This window comes from Triticum dicoccoides, chromosome 3B (genome assembly GCF_002162155.2).
Source record: "Triticum dicoccoides isolate Atlit2015 ecotype Zavitan chromosome 3B, WEW_v2.0, whole genome shotgun sequence".
Taxonomy (NCBI): Eukaryota; Viridiplantae; Streptophyta; class Magnoliopsida; order Poales; family Poaceae; genus Triticum; species Triticum dicoccoides.
The window spans coordinates 68,983,442-68,994,369 of NC_041385.1; positions in this window are offsets into that span (position 1 = coordinate 68,983,442).

A 10,928-nucleotide genomic window follows, 5' to 3' on the forward strand; every position below is an offset into this window, starting at 1 on the left:
CCGGCGGTGGGGAGTGTTTTCGGGGCGGGCGGGGCGGCGCACCACCGGCCACGAGCGGCGGGGGGTTGCTGTTTGGCTGGTGGTGGCTGGCGGCTCAGGGGGGTGGAGGTTGAAGATGAACTGCATGCCCTTGATTTCGTATCCAACGGCTGCAAAATCGACTGACCAGAGATGAAAAAGTGAGTCGACTGACGTGTCACCTCAAATTGCTAGTGCATTCAGTTTCGACAGTAAATTCAGTTTCGATAGCAAAATTCAGTTTCGACAGTTAAGTTCAGTTTCGACAGTTAAGAAGTTCAGTTTCGACAGTTAAGTTCAGAGATGAGCGGCTGACGTATTTTACATCTAGCACTTTGTGGTTATGTATTTTACGTCATCTATTGGAGATGCTATTAGAATTCCACTCAGGCTAACGTTGTCTCTCTTGTTCCGCTTCAGCCTCGGCGTCATACAACTCACCGGAGCTGCTCCAACGACGAAACCCTCCATCACAGCGGAGCAGTACCTCGGGCTCCATCTCTAGACGCCTAAGATCTTCTTCCCCTCCTCCGACAGCCAAGTCAGCCGGAGCATCCTCACCAGCCAACCCAATCACGCTGAGATCGACATGGCTTCGCCAAAGAAGTTGTACGCTTGTTGCATCTCTTTTTTACTCTACATGTTATATATATTGTCCACTGAGCACACGTAGTAACATGAATTACGATTATTTTATCCTTCTATATGACAAGCAGTGAGGTACCAGGCAACTTAGCTATCCGTGATGGACTCTCTTGAACGCCATCATTATTTATCTTTACGCGTTTGAGCTGTGCATTTGTCGATGGGCCTAGGAGTTGACCTAGTAGGGCAGTGGCCTGGGTCCAAAGTAATAGAAGTAGCACAAAAACATTTTTTAGTGTAGGATTTTCCTTGCTCAAGCCTGCCTACTAGAATCGCCAGTTCTTGAAAGGAAAAGGGAATGAAAAACATAGGAATTGGAAAGTTTCCTATGGTACTACTTTTCATGAATTTGGTGCAAAGGAATGGAGCAAATGAAAACTGTAGGATTTGTTCCTTTAGTGTCTCCTTAAAAGAAAAACCGTAGGAATTCTAATTTCCACTTGTCCTCCTTTTCATATTCCTATTCATCAAGCACAAGACTAAGAGATAGTAGCATAATAGCATTACAACCGTAAATTGTCTTGTGGTTTGACTTAATCTCACCATGCTTTTTTGCATCCTATGATCTTCCAATTCTTGTGAATCAAACACCCAGATTGGCAGAAATCCCGTGTTTTTAAATTCTCTGTTTTGCACGTGCATTCCTATCCTATTCCTGTCTATTTCCCATCCTTGCATTGTTAGAATCTTCAAATTCAAACAAGCCCTTACACAGTTACTTCGGTTACAGATATGTGTCAAAGAAAACCTTGTGTGGTTTGTCTTGCTCCTGCGGCGCTGTGTTCCACCCCAGCTCAACTGCTCCAACGACAGAAGGGTTCACCATAGCAGGGATCCGCTCTCTAGACTATCTTTCACCGCCTCAGATCTTCTTCCCCGCCGCCGGCAGCCACGACAACTGCATTACCATCATCAACTGAGCAGATGACGTTGACGACTACACGGGTCCGCAAGAGAGGTCGCACTCTTCCATGTCTGCTTACATTATGCATCTCTTAATATGATGACATGCTACATTATCGTCGTGTTCACCTATTAGACTCCGAGTCAGGTCCAAACAAATGCTGAAACTTGAGTTTTTAAATGGTTGTGGGGTACATATTGGGGCAGCAATCAGTACTATCTGTCTACTATCTGGTTAATATCGGGTGTCTACTATGAGTTTCAGTTGGGTGCAAACAAACATTAAAGGAGCCATTATATGTATTTTTTAACTAAAGCTATTATCTGCCTGCTATCATTGGTTTTGGGTCTATCCATAGTTTGCTACCATCACTCTGGATTTATGCATGCACTCCTTACATAATCTCACTATGTTTTATTCCTATGCATGCCAGTTATTGTACACAATGGAACTGATCATGTAGAGAAAAAGAGACGAGCCTTGCGTGGCAATAAAATTTCTTGCAGACGTTGCTCCATGGTGGGCGCAAAGGCAGCCCCCTCCACCCATTTTGGATGGTAATCAAGAGGAAGATAACTGTTCCAAGGGGGATTCAAAAGGAGAAGACCACTCCTATTTACCCCATGAGGTCTTCGCTCTAACTTGGCATGCTGATGTTGGTAATATCATGCATATGGTGACTTGCCTTGCTTACTGTATACATCAAAGATGTCATGTGCTTAGTTTAGAGATGCTTTGTGTCAATGCCATCTGTTTATTTCCTTTATCGTATATGTGAATCATGCAATGCCATCTTGTTTAGCCAGACATCATATATGTGAATTTTGCAATGCCACCCTGGTTAGCCAATCATCTTATATGTGAATTATATCATGCCATCATTTTGTTATTATGTGTTAAATTTGTCAACAATTTTAGTACATTCAATTACTCTTCCTGTGCATCAGCCATTCGACATGGTCATGGAAAAATATGGAGTGGAAACAAGGTCTTCAGAGCATACAATGCTATCTGACGAAGTGCATGTCTTGCTGGTCACCGATAGCTCCTCGGAGGAGGATTCAGAGACAGATGACCAGTCATATTTCCCCCCGAGGTGCATGCTCTAACTTGGCAGGGTTATGTTGCTCATATCGTGCGTATGGTCTCTTGCATTGCTATGTCATTTGCTTAGTTTAGACATGCTTTGTGTGAATGCCACCTGTTTAGTGTCTAATTACCATATATGTGAATTATGCAATGCCATCTTGTTTCAAGACATTATATATGTGAATTATGCAATGTTATCTTGTTGCAAGGCATTATATATGTGAATTATGCAATGCCATGCTGTTTAGGCAAGCGTCATATATGTGAATTATATCATGCCGTCCTTTTTTGTATTTCTCATTGCTTTTGTCGACAATGTTTGTATATTCAACTGCTCTTCCTGTGCATCAACCATTTGAATTGGTGATGGAGAAATCTGGAGTGAAAACAAGGTCTTTAGAGCAGACAATGCTACCTGCTGAAGCAGATATCTTGCTGATTATAGATAGCTCTTCAGAGGAGGATTCAGAGGCAGATGACCAGTCCTATTATCCCCCTGAGGTGTATGCTCAAACTTGGCAGGGTTATATTACTCATATTATGCATATGTTGCATTGCAATGCTTAGTTTTTACATTATATACACAATATTGAATGCCATCTCCTTAGTTGACACATCATATATGCGATTGCCCTCTGCTCACTTCCTTAGTATATAAATCATATATTTGAATTATGTCATGCCATGATGTTTACATAGACAACATGTATCTGAATTATGGCATGCCAACCCATTTTCTAAAGACATAATATAGTTATATCATCTCATCCTGTTTACATAGTCATCATATTTTAAATTATGTCATTCTATCCGTGAATTATATCATGCCATCATGTTTCCATCGACGGCATGTTTGTGACTTATGGCATGCCAACCATTTTAATAGACACATCGTATAGTTATATCATGTCATCCTTTACATAGTCATCATATTTTGAAGTATGTCATTCTATCCTGTTTAGTTAGCCGTCATACATGTGAAATTATGTCATGCTATCCTGTTTAATTAGCCATCATATATGTGAAATTATGTCCTGCTATTCTGTTTGGTTAGACAACATAAATGTGAATTATTTCGTGCTTTGTTTTCTTCCCTACTATCCATTGCACCTGTCTATCTTACAATGCCTGTCCATTCAATTACTTTTCTTGTTTATTAGCCATTTCAATTGGAGGGGGGGGGTGATGGTAGTATCTGTGGGAGTAAAAGCATGGTCTTTAGAAAAGATCATGCTACCCGTCGATTGATACGTCTCCAACCTATCTATAATTTATGAAGTATTCATGCTATTATATTATCCATCGTAGATGTTTTATATGCATTTATATGATATTTTATATGATTTTTGGGACTAACCTAGTAACCTAGAGCCTAGTGCGAGTTTCTGTTTTTTCCTTATTTTTGAGTTCTACAGAAAAGGAATACCAAACGGAGTCCAATTGACGTGCCAATTTTTGATGATTTTTTATGGACCAAAAGAAGCCCCCTGGAGTAAACGAGTTGGGCTAGAAGAGTCCCAGGATGTCCACGAGGGTGGGGGGTGCGCCCACCCCCCTGGTCGTGGGCCCCTATCTCGTGGACGATTCAGAGACCCCCCTGACGTGAGACAGACGCCAAAAATTCCTATAAATACGGAAACCTCTAGAAAATAACCTAGATCGGAAGTTCCGCCACCGCAAGCCTCTGTAGCCACGAGAAATCAATCTAGGTCCTCTCTGGCACCCTGCCGGAGGGGGCCATCATCACCGGAGGCCATGGAGGAGGATCCTGGAGGGGCCATCATCGCCATGAAGGCCAAGGACCAGAGGGAGAACCTCTCCCCATCTAGGGGGGAGGCCATGGAGGAGGAAGCACAAGGGGGAGAACCTGTCCTCCTCTCTCCTGGTGGCGCCGGAGTGCCATCGGGAGGGGAATCATCGGCGCGGTGATCGTCTTAAGCAACATCACCATCATCACCACCATCCTCATCTCTTTTACGCGGTCCACTCTCCCGCACCCTGCTGTAATCCCTACTTGAACATGGTGCTTTATGCCACATATTATGATCCAATGATGTGTTGCCATCCTATGATGTTTTGAGTAGATATCTTTTGTCTTTGGGTTGATTGGTGATCTAGATTGGTACGAGTTGTATGTTTTATTTTGGTGCTTTCCTATTGTGCCCTCCGTGTCGCGCAAGCATGAGGGATTCCCGCTATAGGGTGTTGCAATACGTTCATGATTCGCTTATAGTGGGTTGCTTGAGTGACAGAAGCATAAACCCAAGTATGGGGGTTGTGGCATATGGGATAGAGGGGACTTGATGCTTTAATGCTATGGTTGGGTTTTACCATAATGATCTTTAGTAGTTGAGGATGCTTGCTAGAGTTCCAATCATAAGTGCATATGATCCAAGAAGAGAAAGTATGTTAGCTTATGCCTCTCCCTCATATGAAATTGCAATGACGACTACTGGTCTTGTTAACAATTGCCTAGGATAATTATGCACACCGATCCATCATTATTCCACACTCGCTATTTATAATATTTAGTAATATATTCTAAATTTATGATAACAACACCTACTTTTATATTTTAGCTCTCTGATATCATGCAAAGTTATCCTCTTCATACCCACAACGTAGTTTTATTTCTCGTATCTAGTTGGAAGCAAATGTTCGGTACGTAGAGTCGTATCAGTGGCAGATAGGACTTGAGAGGATATTGATCTTACCTTTAGCTCCTTGTGGGTTCGACACTCCATACTTATCACTTCCACCTTTGGAAATTGCTATGATGATTCCCTGCACTTGGGGATTATCAAGCTCTTTTCTGGCGCCGTTGCCAGGGAGCAATAGCGTGGGGTTGATATTCTCGTGTGTGCTTGTTTGCTTTCATCACTAAGTAGATTTTGTTTTTCCTTTTTGTTTCTATTTAGTTGTGGGTGAAACATACACAAAAATTTAAAGAATGAAAATACCAAAAAAATTACTTGCCTCTCATGCCTAAAAAGTTTTTCAATAAGAGAAGTGATTGGAAAGTTATGCATTAAAGAAGTGAGGGTCGACCTTAAGCACTTGTGTTAATGCTCACGGAAACAATGTAGAATTTTTCATGGAAGTTTCTTTGTAAATAATTATCCCCTTGTATATATCCATTGTATTATAAAAATAATGTGTCAAGATTTGGTTTTAGGATGATTAGATTGCTTGTTTACTATGTGCAGAACAAAAACAGAAACTTTGGCTGTAGCGCGTGATTTTATGTTTTTTACTGGAAAGTCAAATGGGTCTGAAACATTTTGCACATTACTTCTGTACAATTTTTTTCAAATTTTCATATTTATTTCATAATTTTTGTAGTTACAGAAGTTCACTAAACTTCTAGATTACTACAGACTGTCCTGTTTTTGACAGATTCTGTTTTTCGCGTGTTGTTTGCTTATTTTGATGAATCTATGGCTAGTATCGGGGGGTATGAACCATAGAGAAGTTGGAATACAGTAGGTTTAACACCAATATAAATAAAGAATGAGTTCATTACAGTACCTTAAAGTGGTAGTTTGCTGTATTACACTAACAGATCTCACAAAGTTTTTGTTAAAGTTTTGTGTGGATGAAGTGTTCGAAGATCGAGGAGCTATCAATATGAGAAGAATAAAGAGAGGCAATAGTTCAAGCTTGGGGATGACCAAGGCACCACAAGTAAATATTTCAAAGTATACTCAAGCATCTACGCTTGGGGATGCCCCAGTTGGCATCCCATCTTTCTTCTTCAACAAATATCGGTATACCTCGGTTTTTGTTTTGTTCACATGATTTGTGTCCTTTGTGTTTTTTCCTTTAAGAACCATGCTAGTATGAGTTAGACCTTCATTTATTTATAGAATACTTCATGTGCTTCACTTATATCTTTTAAGTATGATCTTATAGAATTGCTCTTTGTGCTTCACTTAAATCTTTTGAGTATGGTTTTATAGAATGCTTCGTGTGCTTCACTTACATATTTTGAGCTTGGATATTGGTTAGTCTATATTAATTGTAGAATGCTCCATGAACTTCACTTATATATTTTGGAGTATGAATAATACTATCATCTAAAGTGGGTTTGGAAGAGTGTCAACTTTAGGAATTAGTGATCCCACTATTCCGAATGAGAAGAATTTTGCTTATGTGGAGAGTAGAAAAATTTCTATGCTTGTAGATCAGGAAAAGAATGCTTTATGTGATGGTTATATTGTTGAATTCATTCATGATGCTACTGAAAATTATTATGAGGGAGTAATTTATGCTTGTAGGAGTTGCAATAATACCAACTTTCCTCTCTATGTGCTTAAAGTTTTGAAGTTATACTTGTTTTGCCTTCCTATGCTAGTTGATTCTTGTTCCTATAAATTATGTGCTCACAAAATCCCTAGGCATAGGAAGTGGGTTAAATGTGCTAGTCATATTCTTCATGATGCTCTCTCTATGTTTCAATTCTTTTCTTTTATGTGAGCATCATTGAAATCATCATGCCTAGCTAAAAGGCATTAAAGAAAAGCGCTTGTTGGGAGACAACCCAATATCTACCCTTGCTGTATTTGTGTGTTTACATGATTAATATACTGTATTAATCATGTTTTATAGCTTTTGTTTCAATAAATTTCCAAGTAAGACCTTTGGGAAGACTTGGGTGATAGTTAATGTGATCTTGCTGTAAAAAACAGAAACTTTGCGCTCACGGGATTAGCTGCCATTTTTTTTACAGAAGAGTGCTTTTAAGTTGATTCTTTTTTCAAAAGATTAATAGACAGATTCCTCACGTCCACCAATTTATTTCATAATTTTTGGAGTAGCGTAAGTATGGTTGTTGTTCAGATCATTACAGACTGTTCTGTTTCTAAGAGATTCTGTTTTCATTGCATAGTTTGCTTGTTTTCTAGTTTCTATGGCTTATATTTCTCAATATAAATTGTAGAAATGATATGGTACAGTAGGCATTGTGTGAGAACAATTATGAACCTTGTCTTTTACAGTACCAAAGTGAATGGTTTACTCTTTATCATACTAACCTATCTCACGAAGTTCCGTTAAGTTTTGTGTGATTGAAGTTTTCAAGCTTTGGGTGAGATATTGCTATGAGGAGGATAAGGAGTGGAAAGACCCTAAGCTTGGGGATGCCCAAGGCACCCCAAGGTAATATTCAAGGAAGACTCAAGCGCCTAAGCTTGGGGATGCCCCGGAAGGCATCCCCTCTTTCGTCTTCAAAATATCGGTATACTTTACTCGGAGCTATATTTTTATTCGTCACATGATATGTGTTTTGATTGGAGAGTATTTTCAATTTTACTTGCTATTTGAATAAAATAATTGGATCTAAAATCTTGAATGAAAAAGAATCCTCCCACGGCTAGTTAATTATTTGACTACTTAGTGTTCTTCACTTATATCTTTTTGGAGCAGTTTGTCATTTACTCACGCGCTTCACAAATATCCTATGAGTAAATGGTTGAATGAATTAAATATCATAAATCTGAATTTATTTATGTTTCATATGCTTATACCATGGGGAGTAATGACTTCACACATAATAAGTATATGTAGTAAACTTATTAAAAGTTAGCAAACACAGAATTGGTCACTTGAACAATTCATGAAAGAATATTGAAGGAAGAGAGATTTCACATATAAATATACTATCTTGGACATCTTTTGTAATTGTGAGCACTCAATTAAACATGACATGCTAAAAGGTTGATGTTGGACAAGGAAGACAACTTAATGGGATATGTTTTCCTATATCCGAAATGTTATATTGTCTTGGATCATCCAACATGTTGAGCTTGCCTTTCCCTCTCATTCTAGCCAAATTCTTTGCACCAAGTAGAAATACTACTTGTGCTTCCAAACACCCCTTAAACTAGTTTTTCCATGAGAGTCCACCATACCTACCTATGGATTGAGTAAGATCCTTCAAGTAAGTTGTCATTGGTGCATGCAATAAAATTTGCTCTCTAAATATGTATGATCTATTAGTGCAAAGAAAATAAGATTTATACAAACTTGTGATAGGGAAGAAATAAAAGCGACAGACTGCATAATAAAGGTCTCTATCACAAGAGGCAATATAAAGTGACGTTCTTTTGCATTAAGATTTTGTGCATCCAACCTTAAAATCGCATGACAACCTTTGCTTCCCTCTGCGAAGGGCCTATCTTTTAGTTTTATCTTCTACCCTTATACAAGAGTCATGGTGATCATCACCTTTCCTTTTTACACTTTTTCCTTTGGAAAGCACTTTGTGTTAGAGCGATCCGGATGTATATATATCCACTTGGATGTAGGTTTTCATAAAGTATTATTGTTGACATTACCCTTGAGGTAAAAGGTTGGGAGGCAAAACTATAAGCCCCTATCTTTCTGTGTGTCCGATTAAAACTTTGAACCCATAAATATCACATGAGTGTTAGCAATAGTGAAAGACTATATGATAGTTGAGTATGTGGGATTTGCTAAATCAAAGCTCTTACATAGACCTGCTACGTCTTGAGCTTGCGTTGGTTTTCCTTGAAGAGGAAAGGGTGATGCAGCACAGTAGCGTAAGTATTTCCCTCAGTTTTTGAGAACCAAGGTATCAATCCAGTAGGAGGCTCCTCACAAGTCCCACGAACCTACACAAACAAACAAAGAACTCGCAACCAACGCGATAAAGGGTTGTCAATCCCTTCACGACCACTTGCAACAGTGAGATCTGATAGAGATAATATGATAATATAAATATTTTTTGGTATTTTATGATATAGATTGGAAAAGTAAAGACGCAAATAAAAGTAGATTGAAAGCATATATGATAAAAGATAGACCCGGGGGCCATAGGTTTCACTAGAGGCTTCTCTCAAGATAGCATAAGTATTACGGTGGGTGAACAAATTACTGTCGAGCAATTGATAGAAAAGCGAATAATTATGAGATTATCTAGGCATGATCATGTATATAGACATCACGTCCGTGACAAGTAGACCGATTCCTGCCTGCATCTACTACTAATACTCTACACATCGACCGCTATCCAACATGCATCTAGAGTATTAAGTTCATAAGAACAAAGTAACGCTTTAAGAAAGATGACATGATGTAGAGGGATAAACTCATGCAATATGATATAAACCCCATCTTTTTATCCTCGATGGCAACAATACAATACGTGCCTTGCTGCCCCTGCTGTCACTGGGAAAGGACACCGCAAGATTGAACCCAAAGCTAAGCACTTCTCCCATGGCAAGAAAGATCAATCTAGTAGGCCAAACCAAACCGATAATTTGAAGAGACTTGCAAATATAACTCAATCACACATAAAAGAATTCAGAGGAGATTCAGATATTCTCAAAGATAAACTTGATCATAAACCCACAATTCATCGGATCTCGACAAACACACTACAAAAAGAGTTACATCAAATAGATCTCCACAAGAGAGGGGGAGAACATGGTATTGAGATCCAAAAAGAGAGAAGAAGCCATCTAGCTAATAACTATGGACCCGAAGGTCTATGGTAAACTACTCACAACTCATCGGAAGGGCTATGGTGTTAATGTAGAAGCCCTCCATGGTGGATTTCCCCTCTGGCAGAGTGCCGGCGATGGCTCCAAGATGGGATATCGCGGATACATAAGGTTACGGTGATGGAAATATTTCTTCGGTGGCTCTCTTGATGGTTTCGGGGTATATGGGTATATATAGGAGGAAGAAGTACGTTGGTGGATGCCCGAGGGGCCCACGAGACAGGGGGCGCGCCCTATAGGGGGGGCGTGCCCTCCACCCTCTTGGTCCCCTCGGGAGCTTCTTGACTTGCACTCCAAGTCCTCTGGATCACGTTCGTTCCAAAAATCATGCTCCCGAAGGTTTCATTCTGTTTGGACTCCGTTTGATATTCCTTTTCTTCGATATACTGAAATAGGCAAAAAAACAGCAATACGGGCTCGGCCTCCGGTTAGTAGGTTAGTCCCAAAAATGATATAAAAGTGTAAAGTAAAGCCCATAAACATCCAAAACATGCAATATAATAGCATGGAACAATCAAAAATTATGGATACGTTGGAGACGTATCAAGCATCCTCAAGCTTAATTCCTGCTCGTCCTCGAGTAGGTAAATGATAAAAACAGAATTTTTTTATGTGGAATGCTACCTAGCATAATTCTCAATGTATTTCTCTTTATTGTGGCATGAATGTTCAGATCCAAATGATTCAAAATAAAAGTTCATATTGACATAAGAAATAGTAATACTTCAAGCATACTAATAAAGCAATCA